This window comes from Pan troglodytes, chromosome 5 (assembly GCF_028858775.2).
Source record: "Pan troglodytes isolate AG18354 chromosome 5, NHGRI_mPanTro3-v2.0_pri, whole genome shotgun sequence".
Taxonomy (NCBI): domain Eukaryota; kingdom Metazoa; phylum Chordata; class Mammalia; order Primates; family Hominidae; genus Pan; species Pan troglodytes.
This window is the reverse complement of record NC_072403.2, coordinates 75,595,384-75,618,282: the sequence shown is the minus strand read 5'-3', so window position 1 is coordinate 75,618,282 and position 22,899 is coordinate 75,595,384. Positions and strand designations below refer to the sequence as shown.

The window sequence follows — 22,899 nt, the reverse complement described above, 5'->3', positions numbered from 1 at the left end:
GAAGAAATTTTTGTCATACATGAAAAATCGATGTGGGGAAGGATAAATTATATTTCTTTCTACTAGTTTTATCATATGCAGGGGAAATGAAATTAAAATATACAGTCATGTGCCACATAACAGTATTTCAGTCAATAATGAACCGTATATAAGATGGTGATCAGAGCAACAGGCTATACTGTGTAGTCTAGGTATGTAGTAGTCAGTACCATCTCGGGCTGTGTAAGTATACTCTTGGATGTTCATACAATAGCAAAATTGTCCAACAATGCATTTCTCAGAATGTGTACCTTTTGCTAAGCAAAACATTAATATATTTATATATGTACTCCCCCATTAGTTTTATGTTTTATACAGGAACATCTATTTTAAAAATTGCAAAAAAACCATGATTAAGCATTTTAAAAATCTATTTGCATGCTTTCCATTAAATAAAACTACATTTTTCTCCAGGCAGCTTATACCTGCTTTTTGATAGATGTTATCAAGACAATTGATGATTTACTTCAATGGGCTGAGGAGATAATTCCATGGAAGCTCTTAAAGATCTAATGTGTGTGCTTCTGAAACATCTATAATTTAGCCTTTATGGTTATGTTAATATAGGCAATGAGAATCAGGAAATTCACCTTGGGAGTGATGTCACAAAGATTGCGGAGTGGGCATAGCAGCTCTCATCTCCCCCTCAGAAAAACTATAGACAGCTATTCAAAATCAAAAATAGGCCAGAGAGGGCTCAAGAGCTCATTAATGAATCTGCCACAACATGTTGAAGCAAAAATGGAAAACATGTATATAGAAAGGATCACTGATGAGATCAGAATACCCAAGATGTCAGTACAAGCAAAGAAGAAATGTAAAAGCTACTGATATCAGCTACATGGTCGGAACCACTGTGGTCTCCACAAGTCTGCTCTGCAAAGGAGACCAGGATCTTTTGCCACTGAAGGAATCAATAGCTATCCTGGCTGAGGAACCCAGAGAGGGAGACGCCACTGTTTACTCTTCTCCCATACAAGAATTGGCTGCTGTTCAGTCACCTCAGGAAAGAAGCTTCTTCAGGAAAAGAACTGCCATAGATACATGCATACGTTCACGCAGGTATTCTGTGCAAAACCTGACCCTGAAGCCCAGCCTCCCTGTAAGTGCCCATGTTTCAGCTCCAGGCTCTGTGGCTGTACTGGTACAGCCTACCTTTCAGATACTGGAACCACAGCTATAAGATGTTAGTTTGCACACATAGGCTCCAGGGCCAAATTCTTGCAGTATATGCCCATGCTTTGAACATCAGCCCAGCTGTGATGAATACCTGTTTCTGAAGCTGCTCTAAACCTGCACACACCTGCATTCCCATTCTCATCTTCTCAACTATTTCATGAATATACTGTTTCATGATCACCTTGCATACTGTTACTAATGTGGCAGTGTAAGCCTCTATGACCCAGGCACTAGCTCAGCTGCCTAGAGAGTTAAGCAGTATCCTAGTCCTGGGGCTGCTCTAACACTGTGCATGCCTATTCTGTCATTCTTGGCACTCTGGCTAGTTCACAATCATCCATGCCTCACAGACAGTAACCAACATGGCAGTGGGAGTCCCTGTGCCCTAGGCATTAGTGCTATTACTGCCCCAGTTCCCAAAACTGTAGTTTCTCCACACATTCTCATTCTTTAGTCCTCAGCTTTGTGACTGTTCCATGTGTGCCACCCAGACATCGGTGCCACTGGCACCTCTAGTGGGACCCTAAACCATTCCGAGTGCCAAGAGCAACCCACTAGGTACAACAAATATCTAGGTACAGGAAAGTCAAAGGTCTCCAATCAAATTCGGTCCAAACAAGACTACACAAAGACACGATATAATCAAACTGTCCAAAATCAAAGACAAAGAGATGGTCCTGCAAGTAGCAAGAGAAAAAAAGCATAACACATAAGAACATATGTACACTGAGAGTGAAAGAATGGAAAAGATATTCTATGCAAGTGGATACCAAAAGAGAACAGGAGTAGCTAGCTATGCGTGTATCAGGTAAAATAAACTTTAAGTAAAAAACTCTAAAACAAGACAAAGAAGGGCAATATATAATGATAAATGTATTAATTAATCAAGATGTAATGATTGTAAACATATATAACCAACATTGGAGAAGCTAAGTAATAGTAATATGTCTGAAGAGAGAAATAGACTGTAATACAACAGTAGTAGGAGTCTTCAATACTCCACTTTCAAAAATGGGCAGATCATCCAGACAGAAAATCAGTAAGGAAACATCGGACTTGAACTATATGCTTTAGACCAAATGGCCTAACAGACATATACAGAACATTCTAACCCACAGCTACAGAAAACAAATTTCTCTCAAGTGCACATGGAACATTCTCCAGCATAGATTATACTTTAGTCCACAAAAGAAGTCTTAACAAATTTAAGAAGATTGAAATCATATTAAATATATTTTTTGACCATAGTGTTATGAAACTAAAAATACATGGTAAGAGAAATTTCAAAAAAGAATAGAAGTATTTGAAAATTAAACAGCATGGTCCTAAGCAACAAACAGGTCAAGAATAAATTATGGCTGGACATGGTGGCTCACGCCTATAATCCTAGCACTTTGAAGGCCAAGACGCATGGATCACTTGAGGTCAGGAGTTCGAGACCAGCCTGGTCAACATAGTGGAACCTCATCTCTACTAAAAATACAAAATTTTTTTGTATTGCAAGTGTGTATTGCACACTTGTAACCCCAGCTACTCCGAAGGCTGAAGCAGGTGAATCACTTGAATCTGGGAGGTGGAAGGTGCAGTGAGCTGAGATCATGCCACTGCACTCCAGCCTGGGTGACAGAGTGGGACTTCCTCTCAAAATAAATAAATAAATAAATAAATAAATATTAATTAATTAATTAAAAGAAAAAAGTTTAAAAATATCTTCAGAGAAACAGAAATGGAAACACAACATATTCAAAATTAAAACATTTAGCAAAAGTATTTCTAAGAAGGAAGTTTAGTAATAAATGTCTACCAAGAAAAAGGAAAAGATCCCAAATAAACAACTTAATGTGACAGACATATCAAGGAACTAGAAAAAGAACAATATAAACCCAAAGTTTGTAGCATGAATGATATAATAAAGACTACGGTAGAAATAAATAATATAGACATGTGAAAAGCAACAGAAAAGAAATCAACCAAATTAAAATTTGTGTTCTTTTAAACTAAACAAAATTGACTAACTTTTAGGTAGACCAACAGGGAAAAAAAAGAAAGACTCAAATACATGAAACCAGAAATTAAAGAGGAGATATTACAATTGATAACACAGAAATATAAAGGATCTTGAGACCACTTTAAACAATTATACACCAATAAATTGGATAACCTAGATAAAATGGATAAATTCCTAGACACATACAAAATACCAAGACTATTTTGTGAAGAAAAAGAAAGTTTGATCAAAACAATAACAAGTAAAGAGATTAAATCAGTAATGAGTATTCTTCCATCAAAGAAAAGTCCAAGACTTGATGGTTTCAGTGCTGAATTCTAGCAAACAATTAACACCAATTCTTCTCAGACTCCTCCAAAAATTAAAGAGGATATAATACTTTCAAATGGATTTTATGAAGTCAGCATTACCCAAATACCAAATTCAGACAGCACACTACAACAAAAGAAAATTACAGGTCAATAATCTTAATGAACATAGGTGCAAATTCCTCCACAAAATAATAGCAAAAAGATTTCAACAGCACACTAAAAGGATCACTTACTATGATCAAGTGGAGGATTTATCCTTGGATGCAAGGATAATTTAATATATGCAAACCAGTAAATGTGATTCACTACATTAACAAAATGAGGGACAAAAGCGATATGATTATCTCAATGCATGCATCAAATAAGTTTGAAAAAAATCAACATTCTTCTATTATAAAAACTCTCAATAAATTAAATATGGAAAGAATGTACCTCAACACACAAACGCCATGTATGAAAAGCCCATAGCTAACATTATACTAAATGGTAAAAAGTTGGAAGATTTTCCTGTAAGATGAGGAATAAGACAAGTATGCCCACTCTCCCCATTTTATTCAAAAATAGAGCTGGATGTCCTAGCCAGAGAAATTAGTCAAGAGAAAGAAATAAAATGCATCCTCTTTAGAAAACAAGAAGTGAAATCATTTTGGTTTTCAGATTACATAATCTTATATATAGAAAACCCTAAAAACTCCATCCAAAAACTGTTAGAACTAATAAATTCAGTAAAGTTTCAGGATACAAAATCAACATATAAAATTGATTAGTGTTTCTATACACTAACAACAAACTATTTTTAAAAAGTCAAAAAACAAGATTATTCACCACAGCTATAAAACAAATACTTAGGAATAAATTTAAACAAAGAAATGAAAGACTTTGTATACTGAAAACTCTAAACACTGATGAAAGATATTAAAGAAAAAACATAAATAAATAAAACATATCTCCTCTTCATGGGTTAGAATAATTAATATTGTTAAGATGTCCATACGACCCAAAGCAATCTATGAATTTTATGCAATTCAGAATTTCAATGACATTTTTCACAAAAATAGACAAAATAATTTTAAAATTTAAATGAAAACACACACAAGAAAACCTAATAGCCAAAGCAATCTTGAGTAAAAAGAACAAAGCCAGATATATCACACTACCTGATTTCTAAATCTATTACAAAGCTATAGTAATCAAAACAGCATGGTACTGGCAAAACAAGCAAACAAACAAAAACCTGTAGTCCAATGGAACAGAATAGAAACTCCAAAAATAAAATCCATACATTTATGGTAAATTTATTTTTGACAAAATTTCCAAGAACACAGAATGAGGAAATGACAGTCTTTAAAAAATGGCACTGAGAAAACTGGATATCCCTATGCAAAAGGATGAAGTTAGACTCTCATCTCCATCTAAAATCAACTCAAAATAAATCAAAGCCTTTAACATAAGACATGAAACTATACAACTACTAGGAAAAAACATAGAGGAAAAGCTCCATGACATTAGTCAGGGTAATAATGTTTTTGGATATAACCCCAAAGACACAGACAACAAATCAAAAATAGACAAAGTTGATTACATTAAACTAAAAAGTTTCTGCACTGCAAAGGAAACAAACAACACAGTGAAGAGGCAGTCTACCAAATTGTAGAATATATTAGTAAACCATACACCTGATAAGGACTTTATATCCAAACTATATAAAGAACTTAACTCAATAATATTAATAATAATAAAAGCCTGTTTTTTTTAAAAAAAAAAAACAGACAAAATACCTGAATAAATATTTCTCAAAAGGAGACATACAAATGGCTAGTTGGTATGTGAAAAAAATGCTCAAATTACTAATCATCAGAGAAATGTAAATCAATCCACAATGAGATCTCACCTCATGCCTGTTAGAATAGTTATTATAATAAGAGGAAAGATAACTGCTGGAGAGGATGTTGAGAAAAGGGAACAACTGTACACTTGTTGGAATATAAATTAGTAAAGACCTTATGAAAAACAGTGTGGAGGTTTCTCAAAAAATTGAAAATAGGAGCACTAAATGATCCAGCAATCTCACCAATAGGGATATATCCAAAGAATATGAAATCAGTATGTCAAAGAGATATGTCTACACTACACTTTTTGCAGCACTATGCACAATAGCCAAGGTATGGATTAAACAGGAGTGTAGATCTACAGATGAACAGATAATGAAAATATATATTATATATATATATATATACACACAATAGAATACTACTTAGCCTTTAAAAAGAAGGAAGTCCTATCATTTGTGACAACATAGATGAACCTAGAGTACATTATGTTAAATGAAATAAGCCAGGCACAGAAAGACAAATACTGCATGATCCTACTTACATGTGAAAACTAAAAAAGTCAAATTCGTAGAAAACTAAAAAAGTCAAATTCATAGAAACAGAGTAAAATTGTTGTTGCAAGAGGCTTTGGGGTGGAATTCTTGGGAGGATGTTGGTCAAAGGACACAAAATTTCAGTTAGAGAAACAAATATAATAGATCTATTATACATCATGGTGACCACAGTAAATAACAATATATTGTATACTTAAAAATTGCAAAGCAATAGATTTTGAAGTGTTCTCAGTATTAAAAAAATGATAAGTGTGTGAGGTAATGCATAGGTAAAATAGCTTGGTTCAGTTATTTCACAATTTATACACATACCAATACATGTTGTATACCACGAATATATACATAATTTTTACTTAACTAAAAATTAAATTTACAAAAACAGAAAAGAAATTGGACTCATCTTTCACACATTTAATTTAATCTTGCAAGAAAATAACCTCATAATAAATTGAGGACTATAACTAATTTATTAATCCTTTTATAAAATGTTCTTGCATATTGACTGAGGCATTAAAGAAGCACAAAGATTACAACATACCCCATTCTCTTATGGTCACACAGTATTTAATTAGATAATTAAAACTTTGTTTATGTATGCTTCTAGTTTAAATTATTTTCCAAAGCCGTGTAAGAATAAATCCAGCACACAAAAGAAAACACATTTCGTCCAGTTACTTTTGCTCTGACTGGATTAAGTTTTCTTCAAATATGGCAGTGACCTAATGGCCAACTCAACTTTGACTAATGAGAAACTTTTGACGATTATTCGTTTGCCTGTATACATGTGTTTTTTTGTTCCTTTCTTAGGGAACTTAAGCATACTTGAAAATAGCAAGTACTTAAAAAACATAAGCCAGTTACAAGAATCAAGAAGATACAACATATATTAGATTTAGAAACTTGAAATATGAGGCAGCTTTATAGACATTGAAATACAAGGATTTCCAAAGTATAATTTTAGTGAAGAAAAGGGGGAATATAAACAGTATGCTGATATTTGTACAGAAAATACATATATTTACAATATATTTCTGGGAATATATATCAGAGACGGCAAAGGTCTTTGTGTATTAGCCAGCTCGGCTTCCAAAAGAAAATATCATAGACTGGGTGGTTTAAACAACAGAAATATATTTTCTCACAGTTCTGGAAGCTGAAACTTTGAGATCAGGGTGCCAGCACGGTGAGGTTCTGGTGAGGCCTCTCTTTCTTCCTTGCAGATGACCACCTTCTCCATGAGTCCTCACGCGGCCTTACCTATGTATGTGCTATGGAGGCAGAGAGACAGAAATCTGTCTCTTTCTTTTTATAAGGTCACCCGTTCTATCGAGTTAGAAACCCACAGTTATAATCTCACATAACGTTAATTACCTCCTAAAAGCCCTATCTCCAAATATAGTCACACTAAGGGTAAATGTTGCAACATATGAATTTTGAGAGGGCAAAATTCAGTCTGTAGAATCTTGTCTCCAGGGAGATAATTTGCATTGTCGGGAGACAAAAAAGAGAAGGAGACGTTTCTCACTCTACTCTTTTGTAATTTCCATCTTTTAAATGTGAATGTGAAATTTACTCAGAAAGGTAAGTTACATAAAATTTAAATAATAGGGTTATTGTATCTACATGGTCATGTAAATATTAAGTATCTCCATTACCATGGCATTTTACTAAATAATATATCAGAATATAATTAATTCAATAATTTTGTTTTACAGACCTAAGACACATGCATCAGTACTTTGTTAGGTTTTGAAAAATGTCACAGAAAAATATCTGTATCCTCAGGAAGGAACAGCCCATTAAAATATTATTCAAAATCAACAAGTATATTCCAAGATTAATTCAGCAAAAGTGGAGTGTATTTAGTAAAATTGCAAATGTTCTATTTGGAGAAAAGATTGCTTTGAAATAAAAGTTAATTCAACTCAGAGAGAAAACAACTATAAATATTAAGGATACGATCAATAAAGTTACTAAAAATATGGCTGTGCTTATTCAAGATTTAGAATCCAAACAGAACTCATTGGGTCTAGTAACTACTAGCCTGAAATTAGGAAGATTTGTAGACAACAAATTACAAAAGTAATTAAGAGACTAAGAAGATTTAGGATAATAAATGTAAGAAATTCTCTTTTAATTGAAAACCTAATTTTGTAGAATGCTTAAAATATAACTAATCAGTCATAGAAAAAATAGCATTTGTAAGTACTCTACACATTGCATTCTTTGAAGCAATTATTAATGATTAATGCTTTACTCTGTGCTGTTATTTGAATGTCATAGATCTGTACAAAAATTAAAATGAAATGAGACAGAGTCCATTCAAAATGGCATAATGCATAATTGGATACAATTTTAACCTTGATTCCATTGTTCTATATAAAGCTACTATTTCAATTTAATATAGCCAATGTTCTAACCAGAAATTTATAATGTTAAATACTTCATCCTAAAACTTCAAGTGTCATGTCTCCCCCAGACAGAGATATTAAAGGCCATTTTTTATCTCAAGGTAAGCCTGAAATATAGATAATATATTAATATTCCAGTATTTCAAATTGTAAGCATTAAAATGTCATCTAATGAATTTTGTGGTTAAATATAATTTGACATATTTTAATCTATTCAGTTGCAATGAGTAATTTTGGCACTTTGTTTCAACTTTTAAAAAAGTGAATTTCTCATAATGGATCTCTTAAGGAATTATCTATTAACATAATTAGAAATTAATACATGTTATTAATGGCTTAATCAAAGAAACTGTAAATTGATGTGGGACTTCTTTGCAACTTTGCTGTGGGTCTAATCAGTAATATTTCATGTACTCGTTGTCTTCACCCACCCCATCCTTTATTAAATATAGAGGGGAAAAAAGTGGCTCATGTAGACTAGGACTGGTTCAAGAATTTTATGAATATATGATTTATAAAGTGATATGGAGGAAAGACATGAAAGAAAAACTGACTTATTGTACAGCAAACATTTTAAAAGCCACTTAACAAAAATTAATGCTATATTTGTTCTATTTCTATACAATCGGAAACCATTAATAAATATATATCTTTCATCTATAATGGCCAGAATTATTCTTAGTAGGCCTCAGGAATGGTCAAAGTAAAATTTTTGCCAGGGAAACACAATAATTGCCAATGTTCAATACTTGGTGTGCCAGTCAATGAGGGAAACAAAAATGTTGCTTTACAACAATCCCTTCTAATGTTTAATGTTACTGTTAATTGCTTTATGTAAACTCTATGATCTTAGTTCCTTAGTGATGCTCTTATTAACCAAAATTATTGTAATACTTAAATAAGTACCTATATTCACCTAACCAAAAATGTGTATATACATCATGCTTTTATTAGTCCCATTAGTAAATAATGAAAATCATTTATAAAAATGACAAATAAATGTCTGTAAAAATAAAAAAATTAGTAGCAAGATAAATCCATTATATCTCTATTATGTATACATCCAATCCTATTGGTGATTTTTTTCAAAATGATTTTAAAATCTAAAAGCTTGGCTGGGCATGGTGGCTCACACCTGTCATCCCAGCACTTTGGGAGGCTGAGGCCAGCAGATCATGAGGTGAGGAGTTTGAGACCAGCCTGGATAGCATGGTGAAAACCTGTTTCTACTAAAAAAAAAAAATATAGATAGATAGATAGATAGATAGATAGATAGATAGATAGATAGATAGATAGATAGATTAGCCAAGTATGGTGGTGCACACCTGTAATCCCAGCTACTCGGGAGGCTGAGGCAGGAGAATCGCTTGAACCCGGGAGGCGGAGGTTGCAATGAACTGAGATGGCACCACTGCACTCCAGCCTGGTTGACAGAGTGAGACTCCATCTCAACAAATAAATAAATAAATAAAAGCTTTCTGAGAACATTTGATCTTTTACCAGTGTTTTGTTGGAAAAGCAGGCGTGAAGTTATTTCATTTATAGGGAATACTTTATATTACTTCATGAATTTCTGGAGTTATGTATTAAGACATCACCCACAGTCAGGACCAGGAAACTTAATAAATAGAAATTCAGTTTTAAGATTGTCTAACGAATTTATAAATTTCCCCTTAGTCCTGTTTATAGAAGCTTAGGTAGATTAGTTTTCAAAGAACAAAGGCTAGCTCTCATGTCAACTGTATTCATTTCTGCATGTCATTCTGAACCAAAGAAATGGATGAAACTCATCTGTACTTTTGACTGAGGGAATTACATGATATTTTGCTATCATTGGAAAACAGAATAAAATGATCTTTCTTTACTTTCAACAAACCCATACACTCCCCCATCACTATCCACACACCATCATGATTCTACAGAAATAAATAAATTCATTTAGCCTATCCCAACAGAGGGATTTCACAAATTTAGAATACCATAACCAAGTAGTTTGGAATACTCCTGTACAAACAAGACAGATTTCATGTGTAATAAGTGACAAAGAAATACACCTAAGAAATGTTATAATTATCACTATTTTATGGACTTTTTTTGTTTTGTTTTTTGAAAGATGTAACCATACTAAAATGTTTATGCCTAGTATCTTACTTGCAAACTCTAGGAATGACTTTATAACAATAGTAGCTAACACTCATGTTACTAATATACTGATAGTAGTATACTACTACTTCATTTCATCACAGTAATGGCAAGCGGATTGTAATATTGATCGCTATAATGCAAAGTTATTTTTAAATTTAATTTAAGTTACATAAGTGACAAAAAAAGAAATTTGAATTCCATGTCTATAACTCAAAGTTACTGTTCTAATTGTTAGATAATACTGCTGTAAAATCTTTTTAATTCCCTTCTGCTATGGAATAAAATCTAGGTTATAATACTCCAGATTTTAAATGGGGGCTCAAGTATACTTATTTTAATATTGTTTTCTCTTAAACTAATTTGCCGTAAGAAGAATTTTATAAAGAATATTAAATATAAAAATGCAGAGGATAGTTTAATGGTATATTTATGTCACATTTTCAGTAAGGCAATTACTACGCTTTTCCTTAAGTATGAATTACTTTATATAAGTGGTAGAAGTTTTCTTGTAGTGCTTTATACACCTTAAGGATGCCAAAAGTAAAACAAAATGGCAAGTCCAAGCCGGTATTCCACTACAAATAATATTTTAATTCTATGACTCTCATTTCATTTGGATAGCTTTGAACTCCATCTGGTCACTGACAGGAGGAAAAAAAAGTTTGAGTTCCCATTTTCATTAATATCTTCACTTTTTAAAGTGGAAAATGGAAAGCTTCAACTGCTAACAAATCAGCAACTAATACATTCATAAATGAACCTGCTCCTATAATGGTCTAAAGTGGCTCTCTGTTTAAGAAAGCAATTGATGCAATTGGACCTTCCTATTATTTTCTTTAAATAATCAAGTTATTTGTTTTTAAAATACAAGTGCATTTATATTCACAGTTTACATGAGTGGACAATATTATATTTGGTTTTATGTTTTACACAAAATAGGGATATTGACAGAAAGTTAATATGTTCATATTAACATATTACCTAACATACCTTATGAACATATTACTTAAAATAAAAAAAAAATTTTCAGACTACAGAAAGTTAAAGCAGAAACTTTTATTGACTGGATGAATTCTAAGGGTGAATAGGAAATATATTTCAGCCAGCTATGACAAATAGAGAAAAACACAACTGAAAAAGAACCCCAGCCATCTCTCTTTGATACTATGTCTCTAGTTAGCTACATGAATTTAATAACTCATGGAGTATTTTTGCATCATAGTCTTATTACCTGGAAAATAGGTAGGTTGTATTAGATCAACAGTTCTTTGCTGGATGATTTTGCATCCCCACGGGACATTTGGCAACGGTTGAAGACATTGTTTATATCACAACAGTGGGAAGGGGGTTAGGGCTGGCAATACTGGCATCTACTAGGTAAAATGGAACAGGAGAACTCCACACAACAGAAAATTATCCAATCCAAAAGAGTAATGTCAACATTAGGAGACCCTAGAACAGGCGGTATTTATGGTTTCTATATCTGGGATTTCAGGATGAGTTTTTTAGAGTTAATTGGGGAACATGAGGTAGAGTGAGGGGCTGAGATGCCTTTTTACCAATTAGGTTTTTTTCAAACAAAAATTTGAAGAATTAGTAACTTTTAGTTCAAACTGTATTATCCAGAATGTTCTATAAAATACCTTCAAACGAATCATTTTTCTTTGAAAATACTATGTTAAGGCTAATCTTTCACTTTTCAATGTGGAGGTCCCCATCCAAAGTTTATGGCATTTATTTATCCAGTCTTACAATAATATCTTACATTGCTATATAATTATAATATGAATATTATGGATGATATACCTATCTTTATAATCCATTTAAATCACTTCTAAAGCATGAATAATATATAAGTCTTTTACACATGATTGTATACACGCAAATACAATTTACTTATAAACATATTAAGAAGTTAGCACTATAGGAATATTATATATATTATATATATAACATTTTTCATCTCTCTGTCCCCAAACTTTGTGATTTTATAATTTCAATAAAAGTACAATTTTGTTCAAACTGTATTTGTATCTTATGTTTCTGTTCATGCTTCTGCAGGATATTTTACAAGATAAAAGTGTGGTCCATTGCTATTTGCTTTACTAAAGTTCTAAATTTTAAATAGTACTAAGACCACCAGGAAAATACTTTCTAATTTATTAGAAAATATTTACAATAAAGCATTAATTTGATAATTCAAGAATGCCAATATAAATACATGAAATGGAACACAGTAAAAAATAAATGTATGAACAGTCACATAAGCCATTTCATGTCATCATTTTCTGTATTTACCAAAGTTATAGCTCTTTTGAATGATTATTGCTAATGTATTCATCTCTGACAAAGAACAATTATTTATTTAAATGAATGAACAAAAGAAATAAACAGACTGGCTCATTTTCATGGGTGACTGACTGAAGGAATTTAAGACTTGCTTCAATAATCCTCAATTCATGAATCTAGATGGTATAAACACATATTGATAATTTTAAAACTAACATAATCAAAAATGTACATTAAAATATTTTTAAAATAAACTGAATTATTATTCACATAAAGAATTTGAAGTGATATAAAAATGTTAAATAAATAATACAATTCAGTATATTATTTCAATAAGTTTTTAGTGTACTCTTTGAAGCAGAAATATTATAACATTCTTTGTCATAATGAGAAGACAATTTTAAACATCTTTTCCAAATATTAAGGTTGTCTGGCATATGAGACTACATTTATGTGACTGTATGTTGTATTTCAATGATGAAGGAGTTTTACCTAGAAAAGATTAATAGAAGATTTTAATAAAAGTAAACTATATGAGAGTCTTACAGTTATTGTTGTAAGAGCTAAAATAAAAGCTTCACTTATAGAAAAAAATACTAAAATGTTTAGTAACTACTCAATATGAATTTGCCTGTTACTAAAATATTTTATTATTAGGTTGTTGCAAAAGTAATTGTGGCTTTTACCATTACTTTTAAAGGCAAAAAGAGCAATTACTTGTGCACCTAGCTATTCATAGAAGGAGGAAAATCAATATTTTATTTAACATTCCATGTTATGTGGCCACTCAATTATTTGGTGGTTTCAGGCTCCATTTTGGGGAATTCTAGAGTTTCTTTATGGTTTCAGGAATGTCTGCATTAGGAGAGGTTGGGAGAGAGGGTATTTTGTTGGATGTAATTTCTTCATTTTACTTTAATCAAAGTAGTTTCTCTTGTAACTATACACATAGAGAATTTCAGAAGAGGCTTTTAACTGAACAGAGGGATTTATAGAACAACAACAACAAAGGTAGATAATTTCAAATTAATATGGTAATATGCACTGCTGTTACACTGATCTCTTGGTCAAGTAATTTAAAACAAGAATTAAAAACTAAAATTGAAGTTTAGGTAATTAAATTCTATGAATAATTTTATAACCAAAAGGGGCAACTATTGAGATGCTGGAGATTAAGGGTATCCTATCTTAAGGAATGTAGCCATTGTGGAATTAGGACAGCACTTTTAAATGTAGAACATACCTGCATTTGTTTCTTGTCAAGTTCACCATTAGAGACAAAACTGATTGTCAGAACTGTGGAACATTTGAGTAGCAACATACTTTTTATACTTAAAATTAGGTTGAAACAACTGAAGAATGAAACGCATAAAGAAGTGTGTTCATTCCCACCACAGAATAAGAATTGCACTTAAAAAGTTAAGGAAATATAATTTTGATAGGAAAATATTTGTTATTAGAGGGAATAAAGAAATTTTGTAAAGTAAAAAATAAACCCATTGACATATTGAGTAGTAGTGTGTACATTCCCTGTCCAATTCTATTACAAGCAAGTCTAAATCTAGAGCCACTAAAATTTCTATGATAGACAGTTTATCTTTAACTAGACGTATTTTTTTCTTTTCAACTAAAATGCCTTAGTAATTTCAGTACGATTTTTTTTCTTAGATGTCAAACATCTTTTAAAATTCAAGTTATGGATCACTTAACTCTAAATACATGCTTTTATTTTATTTCCAAAGCTTAGAAGACAAAGATTATTAAAATCTGAGTGTTCAAATATAAAATATCTTGAAGTATATGCATTAAATGTTCCATATTTTAGGCTACCATTGAGAAGATGTTTCTCTAAGCAACATTTGATAACACTAATCATGAAACTAAACAGCCAGCTGTTTAGATTATAGTACAATCCTTGCTGCCATGTATAACACTATTATCATCATTGGTTTTACAATCCTTTGGCTCAACTTACTACTTGCTGGAGATAGCCGAAGAGAACTAACAAAGTTTTTAATGTGATGGTGTTAAAAGGTGATATGGTTCAGTTGTGTCCCCACCCAAATCTCATCTTAAATTGTAGTTCCCATAATCCCCAGGTATCGTGAGAGGGACCCCATGGGAGGTAATTGAATCATGGGGGCCATGTCCCCAATTCTATTCTCATGATAGTGAGAAAGTTCTCATGAGATCTGATGGTTTTTATAAGGGGCTTCCCCCTTCCCTTAACTCTCTCCTTCCTGCTGCCATGTGAAGAAAGAGGTGATTGCTTCCCCTTCTTCCATGACTGCAAATTTCCTGAGGCCTCTTCAGCCCTGCAGATCTGTCAGTCAATTAAACTGCTTCCCTTTATAAATACTCAGTCTCAGGTATGTCTTCATTGGCAGTGTGAGAATGGACTTACACGAAAGGCCAACATAAATCCCTTTCTATTGGGACAACAGTATTTGGAGTTAAGAGTTAAAAAGAAAACATAAAAAGATGAACTGTAAACCTTCATTCAAAAATAAAACAGCATATTATATTACACTTTCATATGCAATAATATTTTTAGAAGTTCACTGTAAGTATAAATTTGTGTGAGATATAACCAACTTATTATAGTTGTAGTTTCATAAATTAAAAGATGTGGATGAAGTTCCAAGATTTGAAATTACTGAGCTTTTATTATCAAAATTAAAGATGGCAGAGTAATAATAATTATCTTAAGTTTGAACAATAAATCATTCAGAGGGTGGTGCCCAGCTGGTTGTTTACTTTTCCCCTTAGAGAAGATTGAGGAAATAGTGTTAAGATTTACTATTAGAAAGATGTTTAGAAGAATAATTTTGTGACAGTGATTAAATTCTAAAATCCTTGATCCAAAAGGGAATTGAGAGTATGAAATTAGATAATGAAATTTCCTGCTGTGTATCACATACCATCACTGAATAAATTCTCTTGCCACATATTTTTGTATTGTGTTTCTTTTCCTCTGTGTCATAAACCTCTATCCACCTCATTTAACATTTTTACTGATTTTTTTCTCCCACAAATCATATTCTTATTGTGCCAAATACTATTAATATAAAATCTAACAGGCTAACATAAAGAAAGAGATGTCACTTTATCCTTAGAGGTATCTCCAGATGTGGGCCTGTCATGTGGCGGGGGGAGTATCTGCTGAGCCTCTTAAGACTGTGGAGATGGCAGAAGCAGTTTTATGCCTCTGAGGTCTCAGCAAATTGGCATCAGTCACACTTGCCTGTCTGTTTCCTTCCCTGATCTCTTTTAAGCTATTTCTAAACCTTCCCCCTGTCCATATCGTGCCTCTGTATTCGAAATATAATATTATTAGACACAGAATTTTACTTAAAAATACATGCTCACAGGAAAATAATGAGACTTTCTCAAAGAAAGATCATTCCTATATTTTTGGCAAAGGGATGGGCTCCTCTGGGAAGCCTTTCAGAGAGCTACATTGACACATTTGTATAAAAATAAATGAAACAGTATTCATCATAACTATGTGTCTCTTGCAGGACTCTATAACCCCTAAACTAACATTCTGCAGATGGCATGCCAATATATATATTCAAGAGGGATCATATATAATTTGGATAGTTTTGATATATTAATAGGATATATACATCAGGCTTTCTTTTTAAAAAGTGAAATAAACGTATATGATCTTAGAGGCAAATCAATGACTTTTATATTTTTGAAACCCCTAAATTAACTTTTTAAACCAAATGAGGCTATTATATAATAGTCATCATTCTTTAAAAGTTTCTACTTCCATTTCTTCCCCTCCTGATAAGTTTATTTTCTCCTGTATCACACCACTCAAATTTCTAGTAACCTCTTAACTTCCAAAAGGAATAATGGTGTGTTCCTCATGCCCTGTGACTTCCTACCAGGATTTGCTTACAGTCACTATCCCTGAATGGAAACTATTTTTCTCTGATCCCAAGATCCTAAGCAGAGCATTGTGTGCATGTTGTACTCTACTTCCAACCAACCCTTTAAAGCACCAGGCACTCTGCATGTTGCATTCTGGCCAGAGTGCACTGCTTTGAATTCCTCTCATTTGACTCCTTGACGATCCTTACTCAGTGCTCTTCTTCAGCCTGTTTCGTCAGTCTGCAATTATCTTTTTTTTCTTTACCTCCAGTTGAAATTTTACTTCTATTTCAATATCTATTTTAAATACTTTCTCCTTTTAATGATTACCCTCACACCCACTTAAGTACATACACTTGTACACACAGTCACTACCTCTCTAGATAGAAATGGTTGATTCTTGTCTTGAATTCTGCTTGTACTCTTATGTAGCAAATTTTTTCAAACAGCCAATATATAAACTTCAATTGGACTTATCGCTGTATTGAAGGCCCAGATTATTATTTTTTTTAGAAATTGGCTACATTCTAGAATGCCTAGAAAACCAAACTAGATTGTATACTTAAAAAATTAAATTAAATCTTAAAAGTACATATTAATATTTCTAATAATTCAACTGAGAAAAAACACTTTCTCTGAATGTAGCATTTTACCATTTTCCTGACATTTCTATTTTCTAATGTATTAGAAATAAATGTTAAAGGTTTTGGGGGGTGATAATGGCCTACGTTTTAACTTCGGCTTAATGTTTATTAATCTGTTACTTCTGAAATCAATTATTTCTATAATTGTTAAATATGTCTTTATAATGTCTACAATTGTTAAATATATCTTTATAATTTAAAAAGTCATATGCTGAAAGCAAAACCATTGGCAAAATGAACACGTTGGACATTTTTAAAGCATATAAGAAAGAAAGAAAGGATTACAGCACAATACTAGAGACCTTAGTGCTTAATAAAATTCTTTGTGTTTTCCCACAATTCCACTTTAATATTAAGTGTAATTGTAAAATGATTCTGAAGATGTAGCAAGATGAGTGTCAATTATAGGCAAAAGCAAGGAAGGGGTAGCATGGAACCTTCTAGTTCTTTCTTCCACTACCACAGTAACCAATGAAGCAATGTGCAACAGATGGTAGAGCCTCCATCAACCTGAAGCAGAATATCCTGCTGCCTACAATACACATAAACATATCAACACAAAACTTTTTCTTTTTAAATTTTTAACTGACACGTAATATTTATACATATTTATGGGATACAGTGTGATGTTTCAATACATGTATAAAATATGTAATGATTAGGGTAACTAGCATATCTATAACCTCAAATATTTATCATTTCTTTGAGGTGAGAACATTCCAAATTCTCTTTTCTACCTATTTAAAAATATACAATATATTATTGTTAACTATAGTCACTTGACTGTACAACAGAACACTAAATATTATTCTTGCTATCTCACTGTAACTTTGTACCCACTGGACAACTTCTTATTCCCCCACTCCCAAATCCCTCTAGGCCTCTGCTAGCAACTATTCTACTCTTTACTTCTAGAAGATCAACTTTTGAAGATTCCGTTTATGAGATCACGTGGCATTTGTCTTTCTATGCCTGGCTTGTTTCACTTAACATATTGTCCTCCAGGCAATTTCGTGTTGCCTCAAAAAACAGAATTTTAATTTTTTTTTTATGGCTGAATAATATTACATTGGGTAAATATACCACATTTTTTTAATCCATTCTTCAGTTGATGGACACTTAGATTCCATAACTTGGCTATTGTGAATAGTGCTACAATAAACATAAGAGTTCAGATATTTCTTCATCATATTTATTTCATTTCCTGTGAATATATACCCAGTGCTGGGATTGCTATATCATACTAAAGTTCAATTTTTAATTATTTGAGGGATCTCCATACTTTTTTGCAAAATGGCTGCACTAATTTACATTCCCACCAACAGTGTGTGAAGGTTCCCCTTTCTCGCCACATGGCCTCTCCAACATTTGTTATTTTTTGTCTTTTGATAATAGCCATTGAAGGTGAGGTGAGATGGTATTTTACAGTGGTTTGTTTGTTTGCTTGTTTTGAGACAGGGTCTCACTCTGTCACCCAGGCTGGAATACAGTGGTGCCATCACAGCTTATTGCAGCCCTGACTCCATCTCAATCAATCCTCCCCCCTCAGCCTCCCAAGTAGCTACTTACTATATACTTAATCTCTGTGTGTGTGTGTGTGTGTGTGTGTGTATATATATGTGTGCCTGTGTGTGTTTCTCATAATGCCTTTCCATAATGTAACGAACATATTGAGAAGGTCCTTGGAATTGCAGTAAACACAATACATTTAAAAGAAAACAACCCATTTCATAGTTCTAGATATTATCTTTTCTCTTTCTCTTTCTAGTTCTTGGTTTATTTTCTTGCCTTTTTAGACTAAATCTCTGACTCACTTTTTGAAGCTCCAAATAATGCAAAAATTTCTTCTGAATTTACTAATTTAACCTCTTTTGTTATATTCACCCACACATTATATGCATGTCACCATTCTCTCTGTCTGGAATAATCTTTCCCCTGATTTTTGCCTGGTTATGTACTACTGATTCTTTAGCTATCACTTGACATGCCTTTGCATTGGAAAACCTCTGGGTCCTGGACTTATATACTCTCTCATAATTTGCATTCTTAACTCTTTTTATTCTTAACAAAATTGAAAATTAAATTATTTTTTATATTTAATAAGGCATTTCTGTATCCACCATTAAGCCATATGCTACCTAAAGACAAGCACCATGTGTCATTATCTCTGACATATCTTGTCACAGGCAAGCACAGTGCTATGATGAGAACATAACAGATACACAAAAGCATGTGATGGATAACTGCAGTACCTTATAATCAACTATTTTGAAAATGGTATTTCTAGGCTAATCATACTTAGCATCATTGTACCAATTTGTATGTTCATCTTAATATTTGCTAATTTTGATCATTTTTTCAAAACACATTTCTATTCTATAGCTTTCACTTTTCATAATTAAAGTTTAATAAAAAATGAACATTTTCATAACTTCAAAAAAAGGCTTTATCAATTATTCTAACGGCATTCAGAGTAAAAGGCAACTTAATTTGATTAATTTTGGATTTAGTTAAGTTAGAAGTTGCCAAATTATAATATAGTATATAACTGAATTTTATATATGTTAGATATTTACAAATTATGCATTGAATTCAAGTTTTAATATTTAACATCTGGTAACTTTTATGAAACAGATATTTTATTACTATATTTCAAAGTTTCCTGTTTTATTGCATTTTATTTACTTGAAATAAATAAATAACTGAAATACAGGATGAAGACAATAACAAAACTCACAGCTAACATTTATCATGAGCAGGTATAGGATAAGTGATTGACATATGCTATCTTATGTAACCCTCACAACCACCCAGAGGGGTAAACGCCACTATTCTCATTTAGACATGAGGAAACTATAGTCATAACTAGGTATCCAGTTCTAAAAAAGAAGCTTAACTCAAATGCTTGAGGCCCTGCCATGATGCACCACTACTTCATTGCATTAAACACAGTTTAAAATTAAACTACACATATCCTTAAAATTTATCTGTGGGAGCAGGAGAAATAAAACTAAGAAGAATGGTTGGTTTTATTAAAATCCCTTTCCTAATGTCACTGAGCAGTACAACATGTTTATAATTAAAATGAATGAAACTTAACATTGGCTTTATTCTTTTGTGATTCCTGCACGTAGCATCCTTCTCTACCACATAGCACAACATTATGGACAACAGCATGAGAACCATCTTTAATTCCGCCTCCTGTTTCCAGTAACTCCAGCAATAGGAGTCAATGTTGAAGATAATATGTAAATAAATCACTAATAATTCAGCATTACCCCTAGTTGGGCTAGGGAAGAGCATATATTATTTCAATGTACAGTCCAGTAAATCCTTTGTTTTTGGCCTCTGATGCGTAACCATTAAAGGTGCACCTTATTAAGAAATTCTTATGTAACATTTCTAGACATAAATGTCATCTGTCTTTCCAAAACTGTCTTTCAAAACAAACTTCTATTCAGCTATCTTTACATAGTTGAGTAGTATAGGACATTTGTTAAACATAAATGGAAAAAACCATATTCTTCAGAAACAAAATATTATTCATATTAGAAGATCAAATTGAGACTTTTTGCTTCTCTATAATATTTTATTAGTTGTCTGTTTTTCTTCTGATACTTCGGGTGAAACTGGTGCAAGCTAAGAGTTGAAAATCAATGCCTTAGGGCATGGGCTTTTAATACTACTACATATTAGAATCACCTTGAAACAGTAAATACATGAAAGCTGACAGCCCACCTCAGAACACTTAAGTTGTAATTGGATGGGGCCAGAATGTTTAGAGTTTGAAAAGTTTCAAGGTGTTTCTCATATGCATACACTATTGAAAACTACTCTTAAGAGGTAAGAAACCTAAACAAATAAAGTCTATTCTTAAAATTCAATTTTTCTACATACTCTCCCGTAACAAATTTCATGTATTTCCCACGATATTATTTTTTTATTCTCCCCATATACATTACAAAGAGGTCATTAGTACTCTAATTATATTTTGTCCTTCTCTTTAGGAAGTGTTTCTGTCAGGTATTATAATTATTTTACTTTATAATTATAATGCAATAATATTTTGCATTAAAAATTAATTAACACATAGAATGTACCAGGTATTGTTCCAAAAAACTTTTCCAATACTGAGTCTACAGCACTATCGCTATCTTCATTTCACAAACAAGGAACTTGGAGCATAGAGAAGGTCAAATAACTTGACTAAAAATCAGTCAGCTGTTAGGTAGCATAGACATGATACAACCCCAGAGCAGCATGGTTCTTGACTAATAATAACAAAATAATGAGTTGATAGTTATATAGCAATTAGAACAGCTCTGGCAAGTGTTAGGTTATTGCTTACTTCACTGTTATCATTATGATCATGATTATTATTATTTACTGTGTGATTACCATGCACTAGGCATAATGCTAAGAACTTTACATAGTTACACGGTTGTATATGCTTTATTTCATTTTAACCTCACAATATCCCTGTGAGATGAGAACACTTACTGCTGTAAGCAACTTGTCTCAGTCACCCAACCAATAAGCAGATGAGCCTGAACAAAAACCCATAGTTAAAACCATGGCGTTTTTCTTTTTCATTTTGTATCCTGTACAGGATTTAATAATAGTTTTCTAAAACAGTAGTAAACTATTATTTATTGAATTGAATTAAATTGAATTTGTATATCTATGATTCAAACTTAGTTACATTACTTTGCAGTAGAGACATTTTCCTTTTTTTATATATATTTTTGTCTGTCTTACTTAATATCTGTTAGCCTGACGTTCTTAAAAAATATCAGTTTATCAGATGAGTAGATTGCAAAAATTTTCTCCCATTCTGTAGGTTGCCTGTTCATTCTGATGGTAGTTTCTTTTGCTGTGCAGAAGCTCTTTGGTTTAATTAGATCCCATTTGTCAACTTTGGCTTTTGTTGCCATTGCTTTTGGTGTTTTAGACATGAAGTCCTTGCCCATGCCTATGTCCTGAATGGTATTGCCTAGGTTTTCTTCTAGGGTTTTTATGGTTTTAGGTCTAACATTTAAGTCTTTAATCCATCTTGAATTAATTTTTGTATAAGGTGTAAGGAAGGGATCCAGTTTCAGCTTTCTACATATGGCTAGCCAGTTTTCCCAGCACCATTTATTAAATAGGGAATCCTTTCCCCATTTCTTGTTTTGGTCAGGTTTGTCAAAGATCAGATGGTTGTAGATGTGCAGTATTATTTCTGAGGGCTCTGTTCTGTTCCATTGGTCTGTATCTCTGTTTTGGTACCAGTACCCTGCTGTTTTGGTTAGTGTAGCCTTGTAGTATAGTTTGATAGACTGGATTAAGAAAATGTGGCACATATACACCATGGAATATTATGCAGCCACAAAAAATGATGAGTTCATGTCCTTTGTAGGGACATGGATGAAGCTGGAAACCATCATTCTCAGCAAACTATCACAAGAACAAAAAACCAAACACCACATGTTCTCACTCATAGGTGGGAATTGAACAATGAGAACACATGGACACAGGAAGGGGAACATCACACACTGGGACCTGTTGTGTGGTAGGTGGAGGGGGGAGGGATAGCATTAGGAGATATACCTAATGTAAATGATGA

At 32.5% G+C, this 22,899-nt stretch overlaps 1 protein-coding gene and 1 long non-coding RNA gene across 10 annotated transcripts in view; one reads left to right on the top strand and one right to left on the bottom strand.

Annotated features, from left to right (window-relative positions):
• The window catches only part of LOC129144276 (protein eyes shut homolog), a 378,386-nt gene that overhangs the window by 250,885 nt on the left and 104,602 nt on the right, over positions 1 to 22,899 (bottom strand). The window lies entirely within an intron of this gene.
• Positions 1 to 22,899, top strand: part of LOC129144277 (uncharacterized) — a 39,186-nt gene that overhangs the window by 13,723 nt on the left and 2,564 nt on the right. For 2 of the 3 annotated variants that reach the window (XR_008548550.1, XR_008548551.1), the window contains exon 1: positions 7,416 to 7,504. The exons of the other annotated variant lie outside the window; for it this stretch is intronic. This is a non-coding gene — a long non-coding RNA (uncharacterized LOC129144277). Of the gene's footprint in view, positions 1 to 7,415; positions 7,505 to 22,899 lie in introns of those variants that run through there. 3 annotated transcript variants of the gene reach the window in all.